Raw genomic sequence first — 25916 nt, 5'->3', positions numbered from 1 at the left:
GTGCTGGTGTAATAACTGGTTCTGACAATTATTTAAGACTTGCTCTCTCATAATAAGATTATACAATCCTGTGAAGTCAGTGACCTTGCTACCCAGTAGCCAGCCTTCCAAAGCCTTAGTGGCACAATCAACAAAGTCAGCCCAATCCTGAGACTGAGTTTTCTGGGTATCCCTGAACAGCAACCTGTACTGCTCAGTGGTTAAGCCAAACCCATCAACCAGTGTATTTTTCAGGACTTGGTAATTGTTAGCATCCTCAACTCTAGTAGTGAGGAGCTTATTTCTACCTTTGCCATCAAAGGAGAGCCACAGTATAGCTGCCCACTGACTTTGGGGGATGCACTGTACAGTGCAGGCCCTCTCCAAAGCAGCCATCCATTTCTGGATGTCATCCCCTTGTTTAAAGGGGGGCACTATCTTTGTCAGGTGTTTAGTATCTAAACCCTTCTCTTTTTCTCTTGGGAGATTGCTGCCACCAGTGGGAACTGCCCCACTCATCTGCTGCTCTCTAGCAAAGGCAAGCTTTTCTTTGGCCAGGGCAAGTTCTTCCCTTTCAATCCTCAGTTTAGCTTGTCTCATCCTTGCTTCATGCTCTCTTCTCTGAGGGGAAGTCAATCTCCTTTGTGGAGAGTTCCTTCTCCTCTGAGAAGAGGCATTAGAGTGCAGAGATCTAATGGAGTCCCTAGAAAGAGATCTATCTCTCCTAACTCCAAGGTTAGGCCTCATCAGGGTCAGTACTGGGGGTCCCCCAGATCCTTGCCCAAGTAGGTCTAAGTTGGCCCTAGTGAGTCTGCTGACTAACTCAGGACCCTTGTTTGCCTCACCCCCAGAGAGTTCCTCAGGATCCTCCTCCCCAACTGCATTTACAGTGTTGTGGAGGTCTGGATCACCAAGGTGTCCCTCTAAGGCTGGCATATTCCCATCTCTCTGAGAAATCTTTCTCGCATCATATGTCTCTAAGAGACCTATCAGAAAGGGAATGGTGGGGTTAGACCCCTGTTTCAGTTTCCTGGAGGTACACACTTGTCTCATCTCCTGGAAACTGAGAGCTGCATATCTTGAAGTGACCTGTGGAGGTTCAACTGCCACAAGGGGAGTCTCAGTAGACTCTCCATGGGTAGACATGCTTTTCTAGTGAGGTGTAAGTGGTGCACTTACCTACACTATATGTTTACCTACTGATCCCTTGCTAGAGTTGTAGTTTAGGGTGTGCTAGGCCCTAGGAGCTACAACAGCTGGTTCAGTAGAACTCAGAGTATTCTAAGCTAAGTTATATGTACCTTAGTACTTATGTGATCTTTCAAATGATATTCTTAGGATATGTGTGGTAAAACAACAGCAAGCTCAAATCCCAACCGCTGCTCACCAATGTGAGAAGTTGGCCTGATATGCAGTGCTCACTATTCTAGTGATCACTATGTATCAGTCCAAACAACCCTTATTGATGATTGGTTGTAAGTCAACCTTATAGACCAGCTATCCTAGTAGCATGGATACGAGCAGTCTAAGGCTAAGACTCTAGAGGGCGTGTTAAGCCAGCTGTTTTACCATCACATTACCCCTTGAACACCAAGTGAAAGGACACCACACAAGTTGTTATGAAAATAAACAGATATTTATTTATAACAAGACTACCCTGAACTCTTTATGAGTCAGGGAGCTAAGCACACAACAAAACTCTTACGAAAATACTTTAAGTCGCACAATTTACACAAATGCCCTATGGGCACGAAAAACCATATACACAGTAAGTGGAATGCGAACTTGCTAGCAGGTAAGTAGTACTTTTCTAGACTCAGGAATTGCTAGGCCTACAATTCTAAACACTGGGATTAGATGCAGGAGGCCTGTGGACGTCGTGTGCAGAGTGGGAACTCTCACGCGTATGGCGGGAAAAAGTCTATGGAGGCTAGCAGTTGCAAAGTTACTGTTCTCGGGCGAACCCGACTAGTTGGGTCGAAAACGGGGGTGGATCCGAACACTTAGGGTGTTGGACTATGCTGAAGCACCGGAGTACTTGGTTTACCTAGCCCAGGGGCTGCGGCTGCATAGGGTTGAAGTTGCGTCGGAAACCCACGTTGAAGAACCAGGAGCCTGAAGAAAGAGTTGCTGGCAGGCGGCCAGTGAAGAGAGTTCGTGGAGATCCAAGCCTGGATAAGGAAAGAAGAAACCTGTAAGCAGAGGGGACCAAGTTCTGAATCACTAGCCAGTGATTTGAGTGGGCACCAGGATGGTACCGGACGAAGTCACCTCAGCCAGGTGAGTGGGCGCTGCTGGGCTCTGCAGTCTCTCGGACCAGGCGGCGTTGTCGGCGACCAGGATGGAGGTGCGAGCTGTCCCACGAAGGTTCTTGTTGTCGACGTCGCTGGACCCAGGATTGGGCAACAAGTCTTGGCAAATGCAAGGCCCACGCGGTGGACCTAAAATGGCGTCTTGAGTGGACCAGGAGGGTCCAGGGTGCTCCTCTGTTGGAGGGGAGCAAGGGCTAGTCTGGAGCAACCAGACCAGCAGTAGTTGTCGTCGTGGAGCGTCGTGAAGGGGTCACTAGCCAACGGGCAAGCGACCTGGACAACGCGGTTGGCAGCAAAGAGCAGAAGGGCCCCACGCAGATCTCGTGGATGCAGGGGGGCTGAACTTCGGTGCTGGAGCTGCTCAGGGTCGGGGCTTCTCTTACCCCAAAGCACTCAGTCGAGGGTCACTCGGGAGTCGTGCTGGACAAGCGTCGTGCAGTTCTGAAGATGGCCGGTCCCTCGAGGTCTCGTGGCACCCACGGATCACAGCTGGGCTGATGATGTAGGTTGAGGTCAGAGGTGCCAGGGAAGCCGGTTCTCGTCGTGCTGGAGCAGTCTTGATCCGAAGGAGAGACTGGCAACAAACCGCGATGCTTGGTTGGTGCCTGCTGCTGCAGGGTGACTACTCCTTAGTCACAAGGGAGAATCTTGGGAAGAAGTCTTGAGTTCCTTTCGTGGAAAGTAGTTTCAGGATTCAAAGATGATCTGATTTGGAAGGGGGCCAGTTCCTACCTTTATCCTGCAAAAAGGGGCTGGCACGCGACTAAGTCCTGCCCTATGGGTGGGACTAGGAGGGGGGTGGTTACACCCCTCTCCTTTGGCGGGCTTCCCCAGGCCAGGGGCTGGAGTGCCCCTGGAACTGGTTTCAGCCGGCCTATGCACAGTGAGCACCGGGGTGCCTCTTGCAGTCACCTTCCTCTAAAGCCCTGCCTACCTAGGATACACAAAATCCTGTCTGGGACGGTGCTGGCACCGCCCCTGGCAGGAAACCCTTTGCCCTTGCCTCCTGGGCTGGGAGGACTCCCAGCAGCAGGAGGGCAGACTTGTGTCTCGGTGGCAGCATCCATTTTGTGGAGCTAAGGCTCTGTCTGACTTTAACCGGGGTTACAGGTTACATACATGTCGTGTCCCTCTAGAAGGGTGGAATGCTAACCCCGTCGCCAGAATTGGCGAGGGGTTAGTATTCCAATTCGTATGACACCTTACTCGACATGTTTTGATAAAGCGATACCAGAGTTGGCATATAACCGCGAGGATTATAATGCACTTAAGAGTATATGGTATGCGATATCATGGAAACGGCTAAGGGATGGATCCCGAAAGCCGCAGACAGGCTCAGCTCATGCCAGAGCACTATCTCACACGATTCCAAGCACTCTGCCTTCAGGATTGTCAAGGCCTGCCATAGGAGTGACTGATAGGAGATCTGTGTGTCCATTTTAGGGTTAGATATAGGTATACTATATCTAAAGCAAAGGGTGATTACACCACCTTGCCCCAGCTGTCGTGCAGCCAGTTGTGTCAGATTTGGATGGCCAGCCAGGGGTGGCATAATACATGCTGCAGCCCCTGGTAGGCCCTGGGTACACCTATGCCCTGGGTACCTAAGGTACACTGTACAGGGACTGATAAGGTGACTCAGTATCCAATTAGATATGTACCTAGGGTACATGGAATCCATTTTACAGAGAGAGCAGTAGGCCTGGGGTCCTGAATAGCAGGGCCCAAGGTCAACTAAGTCAGAAAACCAGCAAAACACCAGGCAAAAAGTTGGGGGCAACCATAGTCAGGGATCTACCTTCCTACAATGCTGTCACAACTTTGCACACAGTTGTTGAAACTGCGCGAATACCACATGGTTCAGCTCAAGCCGCAGAACTCGTTGCACTTACGAGAGCATGTGTATTGTCTAGAGGAATGAGAGTGACTGTCTACACTGACAGTCAGTATGCGTTTGGAGTGGCTCACAGTTTTGGACGATTGTGGAGAGAACGTGGGTTCCTGACTTCGCATGGAACTAAGATTCAGCATGGTCAGTTGGTGAATGAGCTTCTTGAATCACTGACGTTGCCCCTGCAAATAGCGATCGTGAAATGTAGTGCTCACAAGAAAGTGACTGATGATGTTGGTCGTGGAAATGCATTTGCTGATGAAACCGCTAAGGAAACTGCAAAGAATGTGATAAGCCGAATGTATGTTGCAAGCCCTGGAAAATGGACTGGTGAGGTTGGAATATGTGAGGACCCGATAAAAAGTGTGAAGTCCATCCAAGCTGAGGCCACGGAGAAAGAGTTAAGCACGTGAAGAGAAAGTACAGGCAGAATGGATGCAAATGGTTGTTGGATTGAATTGACAGAGCATCAGAGATGGTTGTTACCCGATGCATATGTGCCTGCAGTGGTTACAATGGCTCATGGAATGGCTCATATCAGCGTGAAAGGGATTTGCGAGTTGTTGGCCCCAGTGTGGAAGAATTCAGGGATTCCCAAGTGTGCAGAGAATGTTGTCAAGAATTGCATGGTATGTCTGAAGCACAATCCTGGTAGGGGAACCCCAACTCCAGCTGGTCATTTTGCACCTCCTACGTATCCGTTCGAGGTTTTGCAGCTAGATTTCATACACATGGAGAGGTGCAACAACTTAAAATACGTGCTCGTGGTTGTTTGTGCCTTCTCAAGATGGGTAGAAGCCTATCCCCTAAAAGACAATACTGCCTTGTCCACAGCGAAAGCCCTTGTAAAAGAGTACTTCCCCAGGTTCGGAATGCCTAGAATGGTCTGGTCTGACAACGGAAGTGAATTTGTGGGTCGTGTGATGAAAAGAGTGTGTGAAGGGCTAGGCATTAGGCAGAAGTTCCACGCTGCAAATCACCCCCAATCAGCTGGATTAGTGGAATGTTACAATGGCACGCTTAAACTTAAATTGGCCAAAATCCAAGCGAACACAGGTCTTAAATGGCCTGACGCTCTACCCTTAGCACTCCTATCCACCAGAATGACTGTGCATTCGCGAGTGAAACTCAGCCCTTATGAAATAGTCTTTGGCCGGCCAGCCAACATATGGGGAGTGCCTAGGCCCACGAAATTCAGCGAGCTGCAACACCCTATTTTGCTTGATTACTTGTATGAATTGACGGCTAAATTGCGTATTTTATATCAACAGGTCCACAACACCTTGCCTCCGGTCTCTGAGACTACGGGTCACTCCATTGACCCCGGTTCATGGGTTCTCGTCCGCAACTTTCAAAGAACAAGAAACGACCAGCCCAGATGGACCGGGCCTCACCTCGTCCTCCTGTCTACAAGGTCGGCTGTTAGGGTGGAGGGGAAGGCCAATTGGGTCCACGGGATCCATTGTAAAAAGATACCCTTCCCTCTGCCACATGACTCTGTGGAGCCTGAACTACTATTTCTGGACCAGACAGTACCCGGGAAAAGACGCTACAATTTGCGACCAAGAAAAACAGACTAATCAAAAGCGATTCCTTTTTATGATCTGAGAAAAACCTATGGACTAATAAAAGTGTCTTTTTCCCCAAATCCTATTTTTGAAAGTGCAGATCTCCCATCTAGGTAACTTGCTTATTTTTGTTTTTCGAACCGCCATCCAGGTTCCGCTGCTAGGGTCGCGGTTGATTAAAGACTTTTGGGTGCAGCTGACGACGTTAGGTCAGTAGTTCTGGTTGGTCCAAGGGAGTTGCCCTAGACTGACGGAAGCATCCTTTAGCAGAGGCAACCTACCACCGCGGGCAGCACCTTAGAGAGGATGGAGTTTCCTGATGTGGAGAGGCCTGCCAAACAAACGAACTTTAAGCAGAGACTTTTTAACACGATGACAAAGAAAAGTTTTATAATAGTGTGTATTTTTATGCTATCCAGCGTAATGGTCTTTTTGATAAGCTATGTTTTATTCTCTTTTCATGTGACATTTGCGCCCACTACATCACCCATACCTCCTACTACTGTTTCCTCTCATTCTTTCCACCCTCTGCCTGACCACGAATCAAATAGGAGATTAGAGTTCATTAATAACTCCTTCGTTCAGTTATTCCACCAACACCAACTTGTAATGAACACAACTAACTGTTGGGTGTGTGGTCTCATGCCCCACACCACAGATAAAGGTATCCCCTATTTGGTCCTGCCATTTAGTCACAATGGTTCAGTCTGGGCATATAGGACAATGTTCATATATGCACGAGAAATCCAACCCCTACGTTCTGTAAAAGACAACCTCAAGACTAGCGCCCTAGTCAAAGGTATAGTTGACATGATCAAGGAAGTAACTTCTTACGAAGATACCCCGGATGATGAGATACTTGCATATGTAGGTTGGAACGTGACCGGATATGGCACTACATTAAGTGAGAAACAGCAAGCCAAGAGATCGTCCCCTATCTGGATCGTACCCCATCAAGGTCACCTGTGTCTGCAAGGTATTGGCAAGAATCCCAGAGCTCAGCTAGGGAAGAGTATCTGTACAGAAACGTATGTTTTTGGATCTCAGACTTCCCCTGCGTTTTTAGCCGCTAAGGGTACTTATTTCATCCGCCATGATAGAGCCTATACATGGTTGCCCCCTGACTTCTCGGGCTCATGTTTTGTTTCATTCCTGTTACCTCCCACCTACACAGCGGCGGCGGATTACCATCGGACAAGGGTAGTTAGAGGTGTTTTGAGTAAGGAAGACACCGCAGGTCAAGAATTTGGTGACTTTGCAATGGGTTTTCTGCCGTTCTGGGGAGCCATGGCTAACAGCAGGAACATAAGGCAATTGACAAGGGTAGTTGAATCCACCGTGACTGAAACTGCTGGTGCCCTTAGTAACCTGACTGCTGAGCTCCAGTCGGATCGATGTAATACTTGCGGACCGAGGTGGAGTATGCAAATTGATCCAGTCTAGTTGTTGCATTTTCATCCCAGATAATGCTCCAACCGTGTACAGGGCCATCTCCAAATTACATAAGATTTCTGAATCTATCCATGTGGATAAAGGAGATTGGTCGTTAATGGGATGGTTCTGGGAACTGATATCTGCCTGGGGATGGAAAATTCTGATGGTCATTGGAATGGTCTTAGCCATTCTTTTCCTGTTCTGTCTATGCATACAGTGTGCTCCTGCAATATGTGGCCTCTGTGTTACATCATGTGTCAGGAAGCCTGTGTCGAGAGATGAACTAAGTACTAGAATGATGTTACAGCAACATCTCAATGACTTTCGGAATACAGATCTGGACTTGGACTAGCATGAAAATAGATTAATTGCCTATGTAAGGGCAAAAGGAGGGTTTGAGGTTCTGAAAATCTGGATTCGTATAAAAGTTCCGGACTCGAGAAATAAAACTTCATCGAAATATGACGAATTTGGTATCAAAAGACCGAGAATGACGAGTACATCATGTACATGAATTTTCGGTGTGTTCGAGTGACGATTTCACCTTGAAATCGTCATTTACATTCTGAACCCTTGGCTCCCATTTACATGTTGCCCTCTACATAGGCCTTAATCCAGTTGAATTTGATTCCATAAGGACACATACTCCTTAATCGACTTCTCCCTGACCTCAGTACAAGTTAGAACCATTGCCCCAGGCCGAACTCGTTAGGTCAGTTCCCTCCCAGTGGCCGAGCAAGATAGCATCTAGGCGCAACCAGCCATAAAACCATTTCAGCGCGCACACCTGCCATATCTCGCTCACATCTTTTCTCCACTCCTTTTCTTCACTTGCTTTATGATGGGGAGGTGACCGTTTTTATTGGGGGTCCAGCGATATCTGATGAAATGTTGGGCCTTGCCGGATGATTTGTTATGGGCAGCACGACGTGAAATATGTACATGTCATCATGACTCTGCTTTTCTTTTTTGTAACCAGTAACTATAAATGACATACCACGAATTCGAAGAATGTTTGCCCAAGGCCGAATATCATGTATAAAGAGAGAAGCCTGACTTCGTGAAAGTGTGCAGTCTCCTGAGAATATACCCGTATTGTACTTCTAGGACCCTGCTACCTTGGTTGCAGCCAATAAACTAATCTTTGACTTCACCTAGAAGACTCTGAGTTTCTGTAGGTCTGAATCAGGAAGAACCCGAGGTCTCTGGGTGTTGATTCCCTGACACCGCTGGGTTACCGGTTCTGTGCCGGTTCTTAAAAACCCAGTACCTCAAGAGCATCGGTAAAGTCAGTGTACAAGCTTTCTTTTCCAATTTCCAAGTTTTTTTTTCTTCAGGTTTTCCAAGTTTTCCGGGTTTTCCCCCAGCATAAATCTTGAGTGTGCTATCCGTTCCTCCGTTCTCATCAGAGGAGGTGGGGAGCCTCCAGGTTAGCTACCGCTCGGCCGTGTCCTCACTCTGCCATCTTGGACCGCACATTTATTGATGACATCAAACAAATTCATATTTATGTTCCGAAAGTATGGCTTGCAAATTCTTCAAGAGGAAACAAAGAAAAAAACAGAATCATTATAACATGTTTGTGAGACGAGTCTAAAGCATACTGTCCAGGCGACTTAAGAACGGTTTCAAAAGTATTTTGATTAGAGTTCAGTTTTGTTAATACTTTATGGGCTCACAAGTTGTGTTACTGATTGAGTCTTTACATTATCATCGTGAACTGAGTGGCTGTGTGCAGCTGAACATTTTCTCCCTTCTCTCTAGGTTCTGGGATCAGGATGTCGGCTCTCCACATTTTCCAAATGGATCTCGAGAGAAAGATAAGTATCAATAATGGGAAAAATGAAGTCTTCATAAAGAAAAAAATAAACCTCATCTCTAGGCTACAGAATTCCCTTCCAGTATAGTGTCAGGTCAAAGTGCCAACAAGGGATTTTATTTGAGAAATATGATTTCTAATTGAATATATTGAAATAATTAGGTAGTTCAGTCTGGTCAGATCTTGAACCAAATATTCGCCAATTTACACATTCAATAAATGAGCAGAGAAAAACAAAACAAACACGGGGATATCTTTTTGTAAATGTATAAATGTATTTTCATATATAGATCACATTAAGAAGGGTACAACTAAAATGAAAATGAATTCAGCAAAAAACCATGAAGGAGGTATATTGCAACTTATCCTACAATTCATGAATAAAAACATCCATTCCAAAATAGTCAAAGAAATGACATATATCATGATGCAAATAACAATCACTTAAATACATTAAATATTAAGGAAGTGGATGAAACAGTCAACGTTTCGGTCTTCCATGGCGTGAATCCCTCAGACCATCTTCAGGACAATAAATATTGCATATAGCAAAGACTTTTTTTCTGGGAGAGCCAATTTTCTGAGAATGAATCCTGCACAGTGTAACGTCCTGAACGTCTCAGGATCGGTAAACAACACGTTAATGAGGACGCAACCACTTGTGTATGCTTAGATACTTTAATAAAGGCTTCAAAAGAATACAAAGAGTAACCAAAAGATATAGTCACTGGAGGTCTCCAGTCCATCTACGTTACCAGCCCACAGCACGGATGATGGTCTTCACCGTCCTCTGCAAATACACCGATCCCGGCGTATGCCAACAGAGGACAGGAAACGAAATGGCCGGCAATGCCACTCGGTATGCTGTGCGAGGCTCGAAGAGTGATGGGGGGGAAACGAGGAGACAGGGAAACACCCAGCCGGGGTCTCTACCTGAAGGGAGCAGCCGCTCAACCTCTTCCTCGGACTGCACCGGGACGCGGAGTCACCTCCGGGTGATGCGTCACCGATACCCAAATCACAACAAGGGGACAGAACCGAGAGCAGCAGCTCGATCGATCCTATGGACGCCCAAGCCTGTAACGCGGCAAACACCTCCTGGTGTGCGTTACAGCTGGTAGTCCTTGTATCTCGTGTCTGGCTGGGAGCTACGACTCCTACCAGCTCAAACACCCAAGCGCCTTGACTCAGCCGAGTCAGAGCGGAGCTCAATGGTTGTCCGGTAGAGCTTCCGGGTCAGTAACAGGTTGCAGTTGGACAAGACACGGCCCAGGGAGTAACGACTCAACCTACCTCCGTTCTTGTCTGTCTGGAGCACCTCTCCGGAACGCTGCCCTTCACGAAGCAGGTACGTCGGTGAAAACACAATATCCGACAGCGTTGTACCTCCAGGTTCCTCCCTTTATAGGGCGTGTCTTCCTTGAGTTTATGTAACGTTTCTCCCGATTACATAAGGGCGTGGTTTCCTTGAGTTATGTAACGGCTCTCCCGATTACATAAGGGCGTGGTTTCTTTGAGTTATGTAACGGCTCTCCGATTTACATAACCTCTCAACCGCTAAGCATCCTGGGAGATGTAGTCCGTTTCCGCTGGTTACCGTTTCCTCCTCTCGCATGTCAGGAATCCTTGACAGTACATCCTCCCTCTCAGCGGCTCCCCACGGGGCCAGCACTGGCAGGAAAACGTCGATGGAACAAGGAAACCAAGCGCGGAGCATGAACCCCTTCAGCCGGTTCCCATGATTGCTCCTCCGGGCCATAGCCTTTCCACGCAACCAGGTACCACAGCTTCCCCTTGCGCCATTTGGACGCCAGTATGCCCGACACCTCATACTCCACCTCCGACTCCACGCATACCGGCCTAGGTGTCCCAGACGGCTTGGAGGGTGCTGGTTTGAGCAGTGATATATGAAAGACAGGGTGTATCCGCAACGACTGGGGCAAACACACCTTTACGTTCACTGGACCCACACACTTGGTAATTCGATAGGGGCCCATGTACTTGGGATGGAACACACTGTTCTTTCGAAACCTCATGTTCCTTGTGGATATCCAGACGTAGTCTCCAGTGCGGTACAGCGGCCCGGGCCTTCTCTTCCTGTCTGCCGCAGCCTTGTATCTTCTCTTGGCCTCGATCAGGACAGCCCTTGAGCGCATCAACGTGTCTTTAATGTGTGCCACCCTGTCCGCTGTGGCGGGAATCCTGTCCTCTCTGAACGGATGTAGAAACGGCAAGAACCTGGGATGGTGGCCATAGTTGCTATAGAACGGAGATGACTGTGTGGAGCTGTGAGTGGCGTTGTTGTAGGCTATTTCTGCAACCCATAGTAAGTCGACCCATTCTTCCCTGCCCTGGTCTACAAAACACCGTAGATACTGTTTGAGCGTTTGGTTCAGGCGCTCGGTTTGGCCGTCCGTTTGTGGGTGGTAGCTGGTGGACAGGGCGGTCTTGACGTGCAACGCAGTGCACCATGTCTTCCAGAATAGTGCAGTAAACTGCGACCCCCGGTCCGACACGATCACCCCAGGTAATCCATGCAGTCGTACCACATTCTTAAGGAGTAGTGACGCCAATTCCCCGGCCGTAGGGACTCTCTTGCAGGGGATGAAGTGCCCCATCTTTGTCAAGTAGTCCACGACCACCAGTATCGCCGTCATCCCCTGGTCTGCCGGTAGGCCCACCACGAAGTCCAGTGATATGCTATCCCATGGTCTATCCGGGGTCGGAAGTGGATGTAAGAGCCCTTGGGTTCGGCCATGATCGGCCTTCATGGTAGCACACGTAGAACACTCCTGTCCCCACCTCCTGACATCCACTCTCATGGTTGGCCACCAGAAATGCCGTCCCATGCTAGCCACCGTCTTTTCAAAGCCCAAATGACCTGCGCATGGAGAGTCGTGGCACCATATGAATGCTTGTTTCCTTAGCCTAGGCGTGGGTATCAACAGGCACCTGCCCTTCAGGGGTATCCCGTCCTTCAGCTGCCATTCTCTGTGACTGAGGAGCCACCTCCGCCATGCAAATGACCTGATCCCTCTCCTTATTCCCCTCAGGAACGTGTCCGGCTGGATCACCCCCAATATCATTCTCGGGGAAATGATGGAATGCTCGTTCGCAGGCAATGGTTCCTTAACTGCTGATTGACGTGACAGGGCGTCTGCCTTCCTGTTTTCCGTCCCAGGCCGATATGTGATGCGGAAGTTGAACCCCGCAAAGAAGATCATCCACCTCAACTGCCTGGGAGACAGGTGTCTTGTGGCCGTCATGAACTGTAGGTTCCTATGGTCCGTATACACCGAAACCACATGTCGTGCCCCCATCAACCAATGCCTCCATTCGGTGAAGGCGTCCTTGATTGCGAGAAGCTCCTTCTCTGCAATGTGGTAATTGCGTTCGGCGTCGTTGAGCTTGCGGGACATGTATGCAACGGGATGAAGCACCCCTGTGTCGTGGTTGCGTTGGGACAGAATAGCCCCCAGTGCCACATCCGAAGCGTCCGCTTCCACCACGTAGGGGAGATCCGGATCGGGGTGAGCCAACACCGGTGCTTTACCAAAGGCGCTTTTCAGGGCCTCAAATGCTGCGTTCGCTTCAGGGGACCAGACAAACTCTTTAGACTTCCTCAGTAGCTGAGTGATTGGGGCCACCAATCCCGAAAATCCATCAATAAACCGCCTGTAAAAGTTGGCGAACCCAATGAAACTTTGGACGTCTTTCACGCTTTGAGGCACCGGCCACTCTTTCACTGCCTTGATCTTGCGTTCCGCCATCTCCTGACCCTCCGGACTCAGCATCACTCCGAGGAACTCCACCGATGTGACGTGGAAGTCACACTTGCTGAGTTTACAAAACAGCATATTCTCCCTGAGTTTTTGGAGCACTGCTTTGACGTGGTGTACGTGCTCCTCCACACTGGACGAATAGATGAGGATGTCGTCGATATATACAACCACGTATATATCCAACACCTCCCTGAATACCTCATTCAGAAAGTACTGAAAGGCAGCCGGGGCGTTGCACAGTCCGAACGGCATGACGAGGTACTCAAATAGGCCGAACCTGGTCTTAAAGGCGGTCTTCCACTCGTCTCCGTCTCTCATGCGCACCAGATGGTATGCCCCTTTCAGATCCAACTTGGTGTAGATACGTGCTTTCTTGACTTGTTCCAGAAGTACACTGATGAGGGGTAAGGGGTACCTGTTTTTTATTGTTATCGCATTTAACGCCCTAAAGTCCACACAGGCCCTCAGCTCCCCATTGGCCTTCGGGATGAAGAAGAGCGGCGAGGCGGCCGGAGATTTGGACGGACGGATGAATCCTAGTTTGAGGAGTTTATCCAGATACCCCCGGAGATGCACGTTTTCAGGCTCTGTCAGGGCATACAGCCTGCCACTGGGAACGCTGGCCCCCGGCACCAGGTCGATCTGGCAGTCAAACTGTCTATGTGGCGGTAGCACTTCGGCCTTCACCTCATCAAACACGTCCTCGAAACTGTGATAAGCTTGGGGGAGAGCCACATCTTTCTCTGCCGCTGTAGCCACCGTCTGACTCCCGCTATTTCCTGCGTCCATGGGTTCCGGTCGTATGCCACAATGCAGGGTGCAATATGGTGACGTCATTTCGATGCGATGCGTTGGCCAATCCACCGAGGGGTTGTGTTTCTGTAGCCACGGCAATCCCAATATGACCCCGTATTGGGGTGCTCGGATGATGTTAAAATCAATGTTTTCCAAATGGTTCCTCCCATATTTCACCGGGATGGCCCCCGTGTGCTGCCCGATGGGCCCTGTCACCAATCGCCTTCCGTCCACTGCATAGACGTCTTCGGGTACTGCTTTGGGAATAAGCACTAGTCCTAGCCTGCATGCCTCGTTGTAGTCCATAAACATGCCCGTGGCCCCTGAATCCACCATGGCCACAACGGGTATCCACTGGTCGTGCACTCCCACGTGCACTGTGAGAAACAGGTGTCGTTGCCCTTTGGTGACCGAGTTGGAAAGAGAAGGGATGGATGAGTGACTCCGAGATGCCCCTTCATTGGTCTGGGAGTCCTCTAGTTTTCCGCCGGTACGTCCACTACGGCTGTTACCGACCGGGTGGTCCGATAACGTGACGTCTTCGGCTTGGCAGGGCATTCACGTACGTAGTGGCCTTTTTTGCCACAATATAGGCACAATCCTTGTTTACGGCGTGATTCTTTCTCTGTGGCTGTGAGACTCGCTCGTATAGCGCCAATGTCCATGGGTTCCCCCTTGGCTGTGGTGGATGTTTCAGGACTTCCCACCGTCACATACGATGGAAGGGCCTTTCCTTTTCTCCCCTTTCTTTCGCTTAGCCTATGGTCCAACCGTAAGACGAGGTTGATAAGGCCTTCACATGTCTTGGGTTGAGGGTCAATATGAGCCACGGCGTCCTTGAGCTCATCGCACAGCCCTTGATGGAAGAGCGCCGTTTGTTTGGCAACAGGCCACTTGGTTTCCGCAACCAACCTACGGAACGCGTTGAGATATTGTACCAGGTCGTTGGATCCCTGTCTTAACTCAAGCATTTCCCGGTCCGCCGTGTACGAGTCAGCCCTTCGGTCAAAAACCTTCAGGAATTCTTCGCGGAAGGCACCCCAATCACACAAGATGGGGTCGTCCCTGCTCACCAGAGGTACGGCCCACTGTGCCGCGTTTCCAGCCAAGTAAGAAATAAGGAAAGCCACCCGAGACTGACTCGTGGGGAACGCCTTCGGTTTGCACGACAGATGCAGTGCCACTTGAGTGAGGAATACCTGCACTGTGTTGGGGTCCCCATTGTATCTTTCCGGTGCTGCCAAGGGTACGGCGACCGGCATTTCCACCACTACCGCAGGGTTTTGGTTCGTGAGGGAGGAGCTGGGCGTGAGCGGGTCCAACTGTATAGCATCCAGTCTGGCCTTAACATCGGCTGTTTCTTGTCTAGATGCTGCCAATTCAACTTGCACGGCCGCCAATGCAGCCAGCACATGATCAAGGGTTGCCATGTCTGTTTATCGACCAGGAGACAGTTAGTGTAGAGAAAGGTCGGATATTTTGTAACGTCCTGAACGTCTCAGGATCGGTAAACAACACGTTAATGAGGACGCAACCACTTGTGTATGCTTAGATACTTTAATAAAGGCTTCAAAAGAATACAAAGAGTAACCAAAAGATATAGTCACTGGAGGTCTCCAGTCCATCTACGTTACCAGCCCACAGCACGGATGATGGTCTTCACCGTCCTCTGCAAATACACCGATCCCGGCGTATGCCAACAGAGGACAGGAAACGAAATGGCCGGCAATGCCACTCGGTATGCTGTGCGAGGCTCGAAGAGTGATGGGGGGGAAACGAGGAGACAGGGAAACACCCAGCCGGGGTCTCTACCTGAAGGGAGCAGCCGCTCAACCTCTTCCTCGGACTGCACCGGGACGCGGAGTCACCTCCGGGTGATGCGTCACCGATACCCAAATCACAACAAGGGGACAGAACCGAGAGCAGCAGCTCGATCGATCCTATGGACGCCCAAGCCTGTAACGCGGCAAACACCTCCTGGTGTGCGTTACAGCTGGTAGTCCTTGTATCTCGTGTCTGGCTGGGAGCTACGACTCCTACCAGCTCAAACACCCAAGCGCCTTGACTCAGCCGAGTCAGAGCGGAGCTCAATGGTTGTCCGGTAGAGCTTCCGGGTCAGTAACAGGTTGCAGTTGGACAAGACACGGCCCAGGGAGTAACGACTCAACCTACCTCCGTTCTTGTCTGTCTGGAGCACCTCTCCGGAACGCTGCCCTTCACGAAGCAGGTACGTCGGTGAAAACACAATATCCGACAGCGTTGTACCTCCAGGTTCCTCCCTTTATAGGGCGTGTCTTCCTTGAGTTTATGTAACGTTTCTCCCGATTACATAAGGGCGTGGTTTCCTTGAGTTATGTAACGGCTCTCCCGATTACATAAGGGCGTGGTTTCTTTGAGTTATGTAACGGCTCTCCGATTTACATAACCTCTCAACCGCTAAGCATCCTGGGAGATGTAGTCCGTTTCCGCTGGTTACCGTTTCCTCCTCTCGCATGTCAGGAATCCTTGACACACAGTTAATTCAATTTCCAGGGAATTGAATTTTACTCCACAGCTTCAATGTCGGAGTTATCACTGATCCGGTCATTGAAATTGGTACAGCACGATGGTATCAGTTGCAAGGTAGGTCGAGTTTGCCTCAAGATTCAATTATCTGGACAATCGCTATATTCTTGTAAATGGCTCGCGCACAGGCGTGAAGTCTTGGTAAGAATTCTTTGCAACACGCTAAAAATCCACTTTACATTTGCTTAAAACAGAAGGAACGCTGCATCATCAAATCCTTGTCATTTCTCAAAATGGACAGAAAGGTGTGCAGCTAACTTACGTTTCATGTTATCACTATGCAAATGCATGCTTAGTTTATATGGCAGGCTATTTTTGAAAAAGGTGTATATATTCACTGTGAATTCTTGGTAAGCCCACAATAAGACTTTTGAAACCAGACAGTGGTAGGTGAATACCTGAAAAGCATTGACAAAGCCAATACCTCAGCACTCACTTCCTTAAGGAGCGAGCTATTGACTTTGTCAATGCTTCTTTTTTATTAAATAGAAACAGGTGCTCGTGACATAGGGAGCCTGGAATGATTTTTGTCATTCAGACTCTGCAAAAACCACTGATATGCATACGAGTTCTACATTTCCATGAAAGTTTTTGGGAAGTAAGTTGCAACCTTGGCTCGGAAACAGCTGGATGCCCAACATAACATGCGTGGCTTATTGGCCTAATGAATTAATGGGGATGGATTTGTGTCAGACCCCCTGGTCACTGTTAAGATAATGATGTTTCCACTTTTTCATCCTTCAGCAGCCGATAAAACGAAGACAATGGAGTTGAGTAACAATAAACATCTGTGGTTTTTGTACCAAGACACTCTTCCGCGTGGACGTGTTAACACATACACACAGTTCTATTTCTGTAGATAAAGCGCTTCACCACCAATGCTGCAAAAAGCCTGTCCAGGCGCCTCCATGAATCTACCGTTGGACCTGCCAGCATCCTCCATCTAAGCCGCTTTATTTTTTTCTCCGCCATAACCCTGCCCCGCCTGCATTTCCAAGTTCACACCACGGCATTCGGCGTTTAGTCGACTCTAGCCGCTAATACTCCTAAAACACTCGGCATACTCGCATCGAGTAGAACATGTTTGTTATCACTTCCGGGTTCAGTAACAGGCTCTTCCGGAAAGCTTGAGGACCGCACCTTTTGCACAACGTGATTGGTCAGACTTGTCGGGGCGTGCCCGTCTGCTGTGTTGTAGTCTGCCATTGACGGCCCCTGGGTAGGTTTAGTTGAAACGAAAGTCGCTTTGTGATTGGCTTGCCTTGCCTCCAATATTTGAAGTGGTTTAGAGAGTGCAATTGTGCAGAGCGAGGACTAGCATAGCTGGTGGCAATCGAAAAGCGTTGTATGTGCTGCGATCACCGACTTGGGTATAGTTTATTCGAGTGAAACGCTGGCGGTAAGCTGGAAGCGTTCTTTGTATCTTTTAATACTTCTTTAAATTCAATATGGTGAATAATGGCGATAGAAGAAATTCTCTAATTAGATGCGGTCAGTGCAGTGTGTGCTGCACGTGACGTGTTGTAGTATAGGTAAGTGTATTCGTGCTTGGAGTGTGAAATGTTGGAGAGAAGGGTGGTGGTGTTTGGATGCCTGCGGTAGTTACCGAGAACAGTAGATCTTGCTGGACGCATCTTTGCTTTAGTCTACTTGTGGGTCATGTGTCATCCTATTGGATTAAACCACTTCTTGCACTTTACCTAGAGTGCATGTAGTGAGCCAACACATCAGGAAGCAGTAGAATAATCCTTTTTATTAGTAAGTAATCCCGTACATACAACTATGTTCACAGCTGCAGGTGAAACCACAATGCTCCGACATTCCATGACAAAGCATTAATACAAAATCTAATTCTGCATCATACAATTATACTCTCTACATTCTCTAACATTAGTATACAAATAATCCCACCACTACACATCCCCCTTTTTACAAATAAAAAAAATCGAATAATTATACCAATAGTTATCTACTTTAAAAAATGTAAAAAACAAAAAACTGAACACTTATGAAGCAAGACATACCAAATTTGTGTAACTGGGATACACTTGCATAGTAATCACTCACTCGCGCACCAAGTCAAGTTGACAAAAAGTCAACTGTGACAAAGGATAGTCTAAAAGGAAAATTTCAGAGACTTGAAAAATTGGAAGAATGAACTTTCCAAATGGTGGAATGGGGGTTACATTGAAAAGCTAGTAAGAGAATACCAAGGGGCTTGAGATTCCTAATATTTCCCATTTTGATGATCTAAATAGTGATTTGTTGACTGACTTTGTTGTTTGTGCCAGGACATACGGAATAAAGTACTTTGGAAGCACCAAAGACTATATCCCATCATTACAGGTTGATAATGATGTGGGACAATACAAGAACAGATGCTGCTCTGACCCACTCCAGTGCTTTGTAGATAACCGTTTCTGTATTGTCAGACAACATAAGTTATGAACATGATGGTTGTTAGAAATTGCGTTGTTGGTTGAATGGGGTATGATCTCTGGCCGAGCAGCAACCACAATCCTAATTGGGGTCAGAGGCAGGCAAATCCTAAATTAAGTTCTGCTCAACCTCTGGTAGCTTGGCACAGTGCAGTCAGGCTTAACTTGAAGGCAATGTGTAAATATTTGTGCAGCACTTCAAACCGTAAAAGAGTGAAAACACCACACAAAATGATTCTACAGCAGTTTAACACCTTCAGCGCGGCGCGAATTTTCGCGCTGTGCTGAAGGTTCTAAGAAACATGCGTGGCCGTGACGGAACGGTTCCGTCATAAGCACAGCCCAACCGGCGCTCGTGACGGAACCGTTCCGTCACAAGCATCGAAGGGGTTAAATTAATAGCTCTGATTTTAGTAAATTAAAAAAAAGACAAAATTACAAAAATCCAATTAGTAGAACCGGAGATATTGATTTTTAACGTTTATAATGAAAATTAGCACCAAAAAGCACAAAACGCTATTGGGGTCGTGCCAGACCGGGGCAAAGTCAAAAGTTCAGGCCGACCACAATAGAACAGAGACCGGGTACAGGCACCCAGTTAGGCCCGCTGAACAAAGTACCTTAAATCCTGAGTAGAACTAGACTCTAATGTAGAGAATTTATTTTGGGTGTTCTTGTGTTCGTGGTGTTTAGGTTTTACCACCCATTTTGTAGTTAGAACATCACACTCATAGTTTCAGTAAATGATACCTGTACTTTATACCAAATAAAACTCACCTCTATAGTTCTCAAGTTGTCTGGTGTCTCTGCTGATTGTGGGGGTTTCTGAAAACTGTGAAAATCACCATCCTGCTAAACGTTAAACTTTCTAGAAATGAGTTAAGGACTTGCACAGCAATTGTTCTGATTCTAATCAATCGTAAACTCTCTGGCGTGCAAACAGGTGAGGGCGCTGTCTGTACCTTCCAGCGTAAGAATGAACTAATACAAAGCTCCTCCCGTTAGGCAGGAGACACCCTGTTGCACAGCATTCAATTATGACAATAAGTCTTTTCTCTTGATCATTGAGATTTAACTCTTCCTCATAATGGGGTTCCAAAAAATATTTATTGTTTCATCAGAATTTCCACAAAACCAAAGTTCAGTTGTGTATCCAACAACATTATAATCCAGTATAAATCCTTCCCCAATGCATTTCGGGCCGATTTGCTAGCCCTTCCTCAGGGGACAACTCTACAAAAAAGGAATACATCTCCATGTCAATATGGGTGTCACATACAGTTTCTAAGCATTGTCATCAACTAACATTTCATTCATGCCATTGATTAAATATCTGTGAATCATAGCTCAAGTGTCAAATAAACACTAAGGTGTCAATTATACGTGAAAAATATAAGGTAGTACACCAGGTTGCCCGGTGAAATCATATCAAAAGTGTGTTTTCTCGAACGAGTTAAAACAGAATTCTCAACATGCATCCAGTGCGAGACCTCATGCCCCCGTCACCGACTTGTGAAACTAAATCGAGCCCCTGATTAAACAAGGTTACTAGCGTGAGAACGATACTCACGGGCTGTTTCAACGAGCTGCAGCGCGGTGTCTGTAAAATAACAGCACAGCGCGTGTCAACATTACTGCATAACGCTCGTGGATTCATATGTTAACGGGTTCTCCTGAACGGAGTACTCACTAGGTGATGATAGTGGAAACAAGCATGGTCTTCTCTCGGTCGGGAACCCCAAGAGTGAGCTCGGGTCATGGCGTTTTAACCGTGTTGTGTTTACATGCCAAACAGTGAAAACGGACTACAAAGTGAACAAGCGAACAAAAAAACGTGGCGGCCATATTGAATGAGTGAAATATCGTGCAAACGCAAACTTCAAAAGTGTTACAAAAAATCAACAAGAACAGCACATAAATGAGTTAAAAATTCACAAGACATGTGAAAATGCATAAAAAACTAATTGTTCAGAATTACAGATAGCACAAAAACTCCATCCGATCATTGAGACCGTGTGGCTGCATCGATGCCATATAGCGAATCCAAAAATTTTCTCTTTTGAGCAATGTTTGTTTGTTGTTGTAAGTGGGAGTGATTTGTTCAAGTATCACATATTTCAGTTGGGCTACGGAGTGTTTATGTTCAACGAAATGTGTAGCAACTGTGGATTTCATGTTGCCAGTTCTTATATTACTCTTGTGTTCGAGTAATCGAGTCCTGATCTTCCTTTCAGTGTGACCAATATAGCATTTGCCACAAGGGCACTTGAGCATGTAGATTAAATTGCTTGAATTGCAGGTGGCATTCACTCTTAGTTTCACTGGATGACCCTTCATTGGGTGGCTGATGGTGTTTCCTAGAATGCAATTGTTGAAGTTACTGCAATTGTAACACGGGCGTAGACCTCTGAATGTGGTTGGTTCACTATCTTTCATGGATTTCTTCAACATCTCTTTCAAGTTGCGACCCCTGGTGTATGCAAACATCGGTGGTTGATCAAAAATACCTCGAAAATCCGGTTCAAAACTCAGTAGTGACCAGTGTTTGAGAATGATATTCTTGTAACTGTTACTCAGAATGCTATATTTCGAAACCACCACCATTCTGGTGTTCACTGGCTTGACTGTGGTTTGTAACAGTTCCTCCCGTTTCATGACTCCAACTTGGTTAACTGCTGTGTCTAAATTCTCTTGTGGGTACCCCCGATTTCTAAATCTTTCCACCATGTTGGTAACTTCCTGTTGACAGGTGCTCTCCGAAGATACTATGCGTTTCACTCGCATCAGTTGAGACAAAGGTAAGTTGCGTTTTAACCCTGGTCTATGGAAACTTTGGTAGTGCAACAGTGAATTCCTGTCTGTCGGTTTCCGAAAGATCGTTGTGTTCCAAATGTTATCATCACATTGAATTTCCACATCCAAAAAATGTATACGTGTTCTACCAATGTTCCAAGTAAATTGAATTCGCTCATTGATCTCATTCCAAGTTGTTAAAAATTCTGTCAGTTCCAACTCCGTTCCTTTCCAAAGGATGAAAATATCGTCTATAAATCTCAAGAAGATTTTTCCATGTCTGAGCCATATGTTCTGATTAAGAATGTGCGTTTCTTCAAACGCTTTCATCACAATGTTCGCGTAGGACGGCGCGGCACAATTTCCCATGGCAGTCCCGTTCAATTGGTGAAACCACTGATCAAATACCGTAAAATAACTATGAAAAAGTGTGAAGACCATCAGTTCCATCAACAATATTTTCATGTCAGGATCCATGTTTGAGTTTGCCAACTCATGTTCAATCGCCGTAATCCCCATATCATGCGGTATAGATGTATAGAGTGAACACACGTCCACAGTGCACATCAGTAAGTCCTCATCTTTCGATGTTCTGATCACTTCCTCTAATTTCAAGAGGAAATCTGTTGTATCTTTGATGTGTGATCTGGTGTTCAACACAAAAGGTTGGAAATGTCTGTCCAAAAACTTGCCGGTATGTTCATGGATAGAACCTTTGGTGGATACTATCGGTCTAAACGGTGGTCTCGTCGGATGCTTGTGCATCTTGGGCAACATGTACAGAGTCGGTGGTTTAGGATTCTCAGGTGTAAGGTAACGTCTTGTCCGGTCATTGATGGTTCCGTTATCAAACGCCTTTTTAATGATATCCAATAGTATCACCAAGAATTCATTAGTCGGATCAGCTCCCAATGGGGCATAAGTGTTGATATCACTGGTGTGAGCCAATACTTCTTCCTGATAAAACTTAGCATCCATGATGACTAACGCGCCACCTTTATCAGCTGTCTGACACACTATGGTGGAGTTGTTGGCAATCTTAGATAGTGTGTTCTTTTCTGTTCTTGTCAAGTTCTCACGTCTAGGTTTGGTTTGAAACGGCATCCTCGACAAATCTCTTTTCACCATGCTTTCAAATGTATCGATGATTTTGTGACTCATTGGAGCCATGAATGTGCTGCGTGGTCGAAGCCCTCTTAGCATGTCATCCTCAATATCTGGTGTGGTTACTATGTTCTCGAAGTAATGACGCAGTCTCATGTTGCGAACAAGTTTGAACGTGCTCACCTCAAGCTCAAGTGTATTGGTTGTAGTCGTAGGTACAAATGTTTGTCCTTTCTGTAGTACTCGTAACTCTTCCTGTGTTAGTGTCGTAGAGGAGATGTTAATCACTAGGTTATCCTTGGTATTCACCTCCGGCGGTAAGGTTTCTTGGCTTTGGGTGGTTCTTTTGTTACCTCTGCGGGTTTTGCCCCTCCTGGGTCGATGGGTTGATCTTGACCCTCCTCTAAAAAATGCACCGTGGCTGTAGAAGTACCCGGTTGTTGTTCGCTTGGTACCACCTCCGTTGTAACCCTCGTGGTTTTCGTTGTTCTGGTTTCACCCTCTGAAGACGATGTCTCATTTTCTGAATAGGGATTGTAGGTACGATTAGGGCGTCGGCGGGCGTACACCTCTGCCCAAGTGTACACCACGCCGAGCTTGTAATCAATAGTATCCCTCTTGTACTTACGCAACTTGCGTTCCTGGGTTTCACGTGTGTGTTTCTCTAATTGTGCTTTCACATCTTCCAATAAGGTGGCTAGTTCAGTGGGATCCATGGCTTCGTCCAGTTCCGCCCTAAGGGTTTTAATATCTTTGCTCAATTCTTCCAGAGATTTAGACAGTTCCTCCACTATCAACAGGATCAAATCCAATGAACACTTGTTGAGGATGGCGAACCACCGCTCAACAAACTTCGCATTGTTCTTGCATAAAAGAGGTTTTAAAGGAACCCGTAGGCCCCTCGGGATCCGCTGGGCGCGATGGTACCGCACCAACGTAGACGCATGTAATTTCTGGTTGCATTCCTTTTTTAATAAGTAGAGTAGTTGTTTCAGATTACTCTCAGGGCTGCGGGTGCTGGCAGCCGCTATGACCTCTTCCTGGATCGTATCGTAAATTTTATCCGCATCCCCCGCCGTGAAGGCGAAGGTGTCTGCTTTCAAGTCCGTCATGCCGGTTATACTTTCGTAATTCATATTTGAGCTCTGTAGCGTGCCAAGTCCTATGGACAGAAATGATACGATCTAGAAATGAGTTAAGGACTTGCACAGCAATTGTTCTGATTCTAATCAATCGTAAACTCTCTGGCGTGCAAACAGGTGAAACTGTTATTTTACAGACACCGCGCTGCAGCTCGTTGAAACAGCCCGTGAGTATCGTTCTCACGCTAGTAACCTTGTTTAATCAGGGGCTCGATTTAGTTGCACAAGTCGGTGACGGGGGCATGAGGTCTCGCACTGGATGCATGTTGAGAATTCTGTTTTAACTCGTTCGAGAAAACACACTTTTGATATGATTTCACCGGGCAACCTGGTGTACTACCTTATATTTTTCACGTATAATTGACACCTTAGTGTTTATTTGACACTTGAGCTATGATTCACAGATATTTAATCAATGGCATGAATGAAATGTTAGTTGATGACAATGCTTAGAAACTGTATGTGACACCCATATTGACATGGAGATGTATTCCTTTTTTGTAGAGTTGTCCCCTGAGGAAGGGCTAGCAAATCGGCCCGAAATGCATTGGGGAAGGATTTATACTGGATTATAATGTTGTTGGATACACAACTGAACTTTGGTTTTGTGGAAATTCTGATGAAACAATAAATATTTTTTGGAACCCCATTATGAGGAAGAGTTAAATCTCAATGATCAAGAGAAAAGACTTATTGTCATAATTGAATGCTGTGCAACAGGGTGTCTCCTGCCTAACGGGAGGAGCTTTGTATTAGTAAACGTTAAACTTTGCCATTATGTATCCCAAGTCTAATTGGACTTCCTTGTGCTAAAACCTAGTACAAGATAATATGCCTGACAGAAATTTAACACCAGTTATTTACCTTGGATTGGGCGCGTCAACCTACCAGCCTAGGGTTTGCATTTTTTAGGTCACGTCTGTCAGCTGTGAAGACAACACATTTGGAGTGGGTGGTTGCTGGAAGGTATTTCCTCAAATGGTGACTCCACATATTAAAGTAATAGAAAACAAAGATAGTCTTCAGCTGTCATTTTTATGAGGGCAATTCCTTTACATCAACCTACTACTTCCTGTGGAATAGGGGAAGGATTTTTCCATGCCTTATCGTTGTGTGCCTCAGGTGGGTTGATTGAGTAATCTCGTTCTAACACAGATGGTCTCCAGCTTTCTGCCAGTTGTTCATTTGTATTAGGGCAATTCATTTTCAACAGACTACTTCCTGGGGAATAGGGGAAGGATTTTCCCATGCCTTCTCACTATGTACCTAAAGTGGGTTGATGGAGTAATCTCGTCCCAGTGGTCAGCTCTATGAGATGTAAGGACCTGTCCATAGCATTGTAAATAACACAAATTTGATATTCCCCAATTTACCGACCTCCAGCGAGTGGCAGGCGAAGCTAGCCCTGCAAAGGTTAGAATTTGTGGCCTACAGGCCTCCACAGATGATAACAGAGAATGTTGAACTAGTCAGCTGTCTTTTAGAAAGCTGTCAACTAGTCAGTTGAATATTCCCTGTTAAAATCTGTGGCGGTCTCCAGGCCACAAATTCTAATCTTTGCAGGGCAATTCTTTGCAACCATCTTGTTGATCTGTAGCTGGTGGAAATAAAGGCAATTTGCCTCGCTGGGGCGACCAGAAGAGCTGCTTATAGAAGAATTTACAGTCTGGTGCTTGATAGATGGTTGATGACTATTCTAAACTGCCTAACTCCCAAGCACACGTTATGTGTAGAAAAGGTTTCCCCGTTAGTTCAAAGACACAATAATTTCAATACAAAACATAGGCAATTTCTTTTGATCCTTTCTTTTCAGGCTTTTATTCTTTGATTTCAGCCACAGCCAACACGCGTTTCGTCGCAATTGGGGCGTGATCCCGCGACTTCATCAAGGCGAAGTGTGGCTCAATGGTTAGAGCGGCAGACCCTGATGCAGAGGTCTAGCCTGGGACCAGGGTTCAATTCCCCGCCTCGGCGGGTCTTGGGCTCAAAATTCCACGGACCTGATAATTCTCGCCTCGTTGCCTATTCCAATCATGGAGTCCCACTCTGCAACTCAGAGCATTAGCTCGCTTAATCTCCACAACGGCCCCCACAACGCTAAGGATGCTGGCCTCCTCCTTGGGGGTGCCCAGGAGTGGACACCTCACAGGGAAAGCCAGGATGGGTTCCACAGCGGTATTCGTACGAGCGCCTTGAGACCCTTGCAGGTGAGTAGTGCGCTATACAAGTATCAGTTTACAATTTATTTTATTTACAAGGCTGTATAAACAAAAACATACATAATTCTTCTGTAT

General features: G+C 46.9%; 1 protein-coding gene across 1 annotated transcript in view; it reads left to right on the top strand.

The window, feature by feature from the left end:
• Positions 1-17415: 17415 nt before the first annotated feature.
• GEN1 (GEN1 structure-specific endonuclease) overlaps positions 17416-25916 on the top strand; it is a 367902-nt gene continuing 359401 nt past the window's right edge. Inside the window, exon 1 of the mRNA XM_078647757.1 lies at positions 17416-17544. The gene's annotated coding sequence lies outside the window, so the exon portion shown is untranslated. The remainder of the gene's footprint in view (positions 17545-25916) is intronic.

This window comes from Lissotriton helveticus, chromosome 6 (assembly GCF_964261635.1).
Source record: "Lissotriton helveticus chromosome 6, aLisHel1.1, whole genome shotgun sequence".
In the NCBI taxonomy this organism is placed as follows: Eukaryota; Metazoa; Chordata; class Amphibia; order Caudata; family Salamandridae; genus Lissotriton; species Lissotriton helveticus.
This window is presented reverse-complemented; position numbering and strand designations above follow the sequence as displayed.